Source organism: Artemia franciscana, chromosome 12, assembly GCF_032884065.1.
Source record: "Artemia franciscana chromosome 12, ASM3288406v1, whole genome shotgun sequence".
NCBI lineage: Eukaryota > Metazoa > Arthropoda > Branchiopoda > Anostraca > Artemiidae > Artemia > Artemia franciscana.
The window spans coordinates 22,312,013-22,319,508 of record NC_088874.1 but is presented as its reverse complement, the minus strand read 5'-3'; positions in this window follow the sequence as shown (position 1 = coordinate 22,319,508).

Below are 7,496 nucleotides of genomic sequence, written 5' to 3'. Positions count from 1 at the left end.
AGGAATAAGAACAGCCTCACCCTCAAAAGTCCCTGTCAAGATTGTGGCCTCTATTAGGTTTTCCATTGTTTTTTTTTACGGCAAGTCGCATGCCATTGCAAAGCTTTGGTGGGTTGATATTTCTTAAAAGTATTATTGGTACGCCTATTTTTAGTTGTAGCACGTGTGATGGAAACCCTGAAAGATCCACGGAATTTAAAAATTCAGATGGATATTTAACCGCTTCATTTGGTTCCAAAACTATGTCGACTGACTTGTAAAGGACTGCCTGGTCTCGAATCTTGGTCAATACAATATTGTTGATTTCGTGGACGTCTATATTTTTGGGTGCAAGAATCGCTCTTTCACTTAGCCATTTATTATTTTTATAATTGTTTAGAATATTCGGAAATACTTTTTCAATCAATTCATTTTTGGACGTCACTAAATTACAGAAATCAGCAGGTAGTTGTATACGTCCTGAAATTGAGTCTACTGGGAGCTTTCCGTTTCCAATTGCCAGCAATTGATCTGAAAATGTTTGACCAGAGTCATCGTTTTGCAATCGGACACGCATATTTGTAGTTAATTTTGATGTTTTTACGTGTGCCCATAAATTAGAATTTTTCAGGCAAACATTCATTTCGTCTGCAGGAGTTGATCTAGGTATTATAGGTAATTTTTGCCTGAAATCTCCCGCAAGCAATATTAATGTGCTGCCGAAGGGTTTTGACTTCCCTCACAAATCTTTCAAGCATTGATCCAGAGCCTCGAGCGATTTTTTGTGTGCCATTGTGCACTAATCCCAAATAATAAGTTTGCATTGCTGCAATACTTTACCCATCCCAGATGATTTGGAAATATTGCACGTGGGAGTTTCTGTAGAATGCAAATTCAGAGGCAATTTCAAAGCGGAATGAGCAGTTCTTCCACCAGGCAGCAATGTTGCGGCTATTCCGGACGACGCAATTGCCAACGCTATATCATTTTTTGATCGAATTGATGCCTGAATCAGTTTTATTACAAACGTTTTACCAGTACCTCCTGGCGCATCCAAAAAGAAAATTTCTCCAACGTTGTTATCGACACAATGCATTATCGTATCATAAATGTCTTTTTGTTCCGATGTTAACTTGGAAATGTTATTTTGTACATACGACAATAGATCACTCGTACTGTAACTTTGTTCACGATCCAATTCTACACATGTCGAAACAGCAGCGATACGGTTAGGTGAAGGCATTCCCAAATCCTGAAGAGGTTTGTTTTTCATACGTACGCACAAATCTTCTATAATAACTAAAGTGTAGTTATAAATTTCTGATGTAAAATCAAAAGTCATATCTGACGTCTCTAACTGTTTTCGATGGAGTATATCTTCGGACATTTTTGACTTATATTTTTCCCATAACTCTGTAGGAACTGATGGAGAGCAAGTTGTTAAAATGATGCCAAACAATGCACGAATTTGACTTGGAGTTGACGTTTCGCACGCGTCATTGATGCAGTTATCCCAGTGTTGGTCATTCTCCAATAAATTCAGAGCTTGGCATGCACTATGGTAAGTGTCATGTATAGTACCGTTTACAGTTCTCAAATTCTCAAAGGATGTCGGACCGGGTACATTCACCAAAAGCAGGCGTAGAAAGAAGCATTCATGTTGATTGGGGTGAACGCTGTAGAGTCTTCCTATCGTGGTATCTTTGAAGATGGTAGGTTGCCCGTCGACTGACTTACCCTGTTTTCGATGTTCAAATACTTTATTTTTAGTATTCCACGTGTAATACAAAGGCACTTCAGAATACAGCAGTTTTTTTGCAAAAGAATCATTTTTGCAAAGCGAAAAGAAACCGGCTAACTTTGTATCCGGTGGATTCAGGGCTCTTTGTTGCACGTTGGTTTCCGAGAAATAAACACGTTGACCATTCTGTAAATGTACCGCTAAGTGAACAACAGCTGGACTACGTTCATGTATCAGAAATGAAAGAATTTGCCAAACAGCTTCATTACTGCTTATGTATCTTCCAGCCTGATATTGTACGATTTCGTCGATATCTTTGATTTCGGGCTGCAAGCCAAAAACTGCCATGTCACTGCCTTTGTTGACGTATTTACATATGTATTTGATTGCCTTTACGGAGTTACAGTATTCAACGTTTATGTGTGCATTAAATGTTTTTGATAATAATGGGGAATATGGAAAAACCCACTGGTTATCTACTTCGATAGTGGTACGTTACGCTTCTTTATTACTGCTGTTTTACCGCCATCTTCAGTAGATCTTCTTCTATATTGTGGGTAACCATCATTGCCAGTAATTGTGTTGGATACTAAAAGTCGAGGATATTGCTTTGTGCACCTTCCTTTGGCCATGCATGGTGAATTTTCGTTCAGTGCACCGCAAGGTCCATGTATCATATTTTTTACAATAATATCATGTAACCCCTTATCGACATTTTCATCAGGTATTTCAGCGGAAATCACATCATCAATTTCGTTCGAAGTAATTTTTTTATGTAGCCAGATTAGTATATGTGCGTGTGGCAAACCTCGTTTTTGCCATTCCACTGAGTACATCCAGCATCGCACTGACCCAAACACTTCAAAATTTACTATGTAGTTTATCAACTTTTGCCGGAAGACACGGGCCGTAATGTCATGTCTATGAACCGCCGATTGTCCTTGAAGTAAAAGCTGCAGTATCTCGTCCCAAAATAAATCTGGATGAAAATAGAGACGAACATACGCAATAGCATCTTGAGCATATTCATGCATATGACGGGGACTGCCAGCATATGACGAAGGTAAAATTGTTAATCTTCCAACGCTTGTGGTATTACCGTCATTTATAACTGCATCTCGCAAATGAATGTATTGTTCAGAGCGGAGCTTGGTCTGATTCAGGCGGATACATAGCAAACGTTCTGATTCAATTTTAGCATACATATCAACGACGAATTAGTGAAACAATTGACGGCATTTTAAAATATAATTCTCTTCATCCTGCCGAATCATTAGTCTATAGGAATAATAATGCATTGCACTGCATTTCTTATTCATTTCTTTGTTAGTGGCTGGATTCATCAATTTAATATTAAAGTGATAGCCGTCGGCTCCATCCCAAAAAATGATAGGATATTGTAGGGCATCGTAGCATCGATGAGTTTCAGCAATTCTTAACAACTGAGCGTTTCGCTTATGAAGAATAATATCTCGAGGTAAAAACTGATCATCGATCATAACGATTGCCACTTCGTCGATAGTTGGAGCATTGTATCTACGCACATGTTGGCCAGGAGGAGTTTTGTCAGCGGAAATAACAATTTTATACGTATCAGTAGGCATCAAATCGATGGCTGTTTTGAACAGACGCACTAAATTATTATTTTCGTGGAAAAGATGTTGCAATTGGGAAACGATTGTCCTTTCAACGTTGGGAGAAATTTCGCAATGTGCATTCAATTCAGAATTCCTATCACTGATGAAGTACAATTGTAAAAATGTATGATTCTCGCCTGAGAATGGTAGAAGGGACCCTGCTCTATGATAAATTTGCCCTTTTACTTTGAAAGTAGACATAAATTGATCTGGATTTTCGATTTGGGCTCCAAATGACGTCATTTGGAAACATGAGTTATATTTTCTGATTTGTGACAAAAAAACGCTTAGATTCTGACGTAGTTCCAGTAAGGAAAGTCTTCAATGGCTCTGGTGGTGCAGCCAATAGAGGAAGTTTAACTTTTCCTGAGGCGCAACACATTCCCATTGTTTCACCATTGAATTTCAAGGCCTTGCAATAGGGACAAATTTTAGACATACTCAAGCTATAATCATCGACTGGGCTGTACCTGAATGCCAGGCGATAACTTTCAGGTTGCTCTGATTCCTCGGCACGCTTTCTTCTCTTACTTTCTCTATCAGCAGCAAGCCTGATTTCTTGCTGTTCTTGTGATTCCTCGGCACGCCTTCTTTTTTCACTTTCTCTTTTAGCAGCAAGTCTGGTTTCATGTTGCTCTGGTAGTTCCTCGGCATGGCTTCTTTTTTCACTTTCTCTTTTAGCAGCAAGTCTGATTTCATGTTGCTCTGGTAGTTCCTCGGCACGCCTTCTTTTTTCACTTTCTGTTTTAGCAGCAAGTCTGGTTTCGCGTTGCTCTGGTAGTTCCTCGGCATGCTTTCTGTTCTTTCTTTCTCTATCAGCCTCAAGCCTGTTTCTTTTGATTCCTCGGCACGCTTTCTTTTCTTACTTTCTCTATCAGCAGCAAGTTTTTTGGCATAGACTCCTTGAGCATCTTCCTCGGCTGTTGCCATTGTAAGTTCATCAGTCATTTTACAGTTAAACCTTAATAGATTTCTACGTGAACGCATGTCTTAAATATCTTTAATGACGTCACCGTCATAACAAAAATGACGACAACTAACTTCATGACGTCAGTCAACACACAAACATGACGTCACCCGACAGACAGACCCACACATCCACAGACAACTTATTTTTATATATATAGATATGAGGGGGTTTGTCCCATTGTTAATACCTCGCTCTTTACTCTAAAGCTTAAGTTTTGTCCCAATTCTTTAAGAATGACCCCTGAATCAGAAAGGCCATAGAATAAATAGTTGAAATTACTAAAAATACTTTAGCATAAAGAACAAGGTATTTAGGAGGAGAAAAACCCCTCATATACATAATAATCTCTGTTCGTTTTAAGTTTTAATGCTACTCCTTACTTTCAATTGAAAAAAATTTCATGTTTATTTTTCCATTGTTTTTTTATATTAATGCTAGAAAATCCTGCGCCCTTTTCATTGAATATCACTTCCCCCATGACATATTCCTCCAAGGAAAGATCCTCCCATATATTACGACCCATATTTTAACGACCTTGAACGATCCAGACTTGCCCACCACATCTGGATTTCTTGGTTCTTTAACCTTTCTTGTAACTCCCTTATTACTATTTCCTCCATACCCATAATCCCCTTTCCTTCATTCCACCATTCCCCTAATCCTCACTCCTTAATCTCCACCGGCCACCCTGCTTTACTTTTCTGTCTCAACGCCTCAAAGTATGCTGCCTTTGCTACCGTAAATCTCTGCAAACCCAGTATCCTAACCCAATATCTCACCATGGTCACTAGCCTCATAGATCGCAGCGATGCTAACCCTAAATCCCCCTGAATTACCAAAGTAATAAACGAATCCCCTAGTCCTAACATCCTCTTATAATATCTCATCATAACCACCTCAAGTTTTGGACCTTTCCGATAGCCCCAGACCACTGCTCCATAATGCATCGCCGGTACTATCTTACTTGTCCAAATCCTCATATGCACCCTAATATCTTTAACCCGTCTAAGACTACTCCTCGCTATTTCACCGCTAATATAACTCCCCCTTGCATTCGCTAGATCCAGATGCCCACTGAATTTCCCATTACTAGTAAACTTTACCGCAAGATAAACAAATTCATTTTTCACTAGTATAGTTTCACCTTTAAAGGAAAAATTCACATCTTCACTTTCCATGGCTTTACAACCAAATACCGTCACCACTTTCTTCGATGTGCTCAGGATTAACTTCTTCTCTTCCAAATAAACCACTTTAAAAATTGGTGTTTTAACTTTATCAAACTTCATTGAATTTTTTAGAAAATGATGTTTAAATAATAATAAACTAAATCCACTGCACTTCTTCACAGCACCAGGATCAACATGGGAAGCTTTTCTCAAAAACTCTAACGCTGAAATTTCATCTTTTTTTTGATGAAGATACGTATACCATTATTGAAGAAGGAATAAGAGGATCTCAGCTTGTGGAAAGATATGCAATAGTAAATAATAAATATATAAAAAACTTTAATCAAACACAACCTTCAAATTATTTAATGTATTTAGATGCTAATTATTTATATGATTGGTCAATGTCACAAAATTTACCTGAAAAAGACTTTACATTTATTAATATACCCAAAAATTTTAGAGGAAACAACACCTCAGACTATTACGAACAATTAAAAGATTACGTTAAATCAGAAATTAATAAAGATAATGTAGGAGCCATTTATGAACTTAACTTAGAATATCCAAAAGAGTTACACAATTTACATAAAGATTTACCACTATCTCCGGAAGATTTTTAATAAAATAAATTAAGTACAACTTCAAATAATAAAATAGATTATTTTGTTCATTATAATTATTTAGAATTTCATTTAAGGGGTGGCTTACTTATGAAAAAAGTACATAGAATACTAGCATTGACTGAGTCACTCTATTTAAAAGAATGCGTCAATCATAATACTAAATTACGACAAAAGAGAAACAATGATTTCGAGAAAGTTTTTTTAACTCATGAATAAAGCTTGTTTTGGTAAAACCATAGAAAATGTTAGAAATGAGTAAGAATTAAAATAATTAATAGTGAGAAACAAAGACAAAAAATTGTTGAAAAACATAACTCCACATCGAAAATAATATTTAGTGAAAATTTCTTGGTAGCCAAAATGGACAAGTCAAATATAAATCTAGATAAACCTATTTATATTGGATTCACTGCATCAGAGTTATTTAAGTTACTGACGTATGAATTTCATTATGAATACATAAAACCAAAATGTAGTGGAAACGTTGACTTATGTTATATGGATAGGGTTAACTTTATTTAGGATATTCGAACTAAGGATTTTTTGAAGACATTAAAGCTGACCTCCAAGAAAAATTTGATACTTAAGACTATAGAAAAGATAGCTCTTATAACTTACCTTCAGTCAATAAAAAAGAGATAGGTATAATGAAGAATGAATTATTTGGAACAACAATATCTGCGTTTGTAGATTTAAGACCAAAAGTATATGCTCATTTAAAAGAGGGTGACGATGAAACCAAATCATAGAAAAAATGGAAAGGTATCAAAACGAATATCGTTAAAGAAAAAATAAACATTACAGGATTATAGAGATTTATTATTCGGAAAGCTTATCAGAAACTCAGTATACTTTAAGAGGAAACAAACATAAAATGTTCTTAGAAACACGAAATAAAAAAGATGTAGACCCTAATTACACTAAAAGAAAGGTTTTGAAAAACAGAGTAAACACGGTACCCTGGGAATTTAATCCCTTGAAGCTATAAGCAATAATCCAAAAATTTCAACTATAAGCCCTGCTTCAAAGCTATAAGTTTCAAAGCTATAAGCTTCAAAGCTATAAGCTTCAAGGTTCAAGCTATAAGTTTCAAATCTAAAAGCTTCATAGTTGAAGTTTACTTCAACTATGTTTACTTCAAAAGCAGAAATTTTTAACCTAGCAAATGGAAGGAAAAGCACCTTTTAAAGTATATGAATGTGGAAAAAATAAAAATCGTTTTAAGAATGAACATTTGCTAGAACCTCAATGGCCTTTTCGACTATTGATTTGTGGTAGCTCTGGATTTTGTAAAATCAGTTACTTTTGGTCTTGCATTGCTTATAATTTCAAAAATGTATCTGTATACTAAGGATCTTTAAGATGAATATAAAG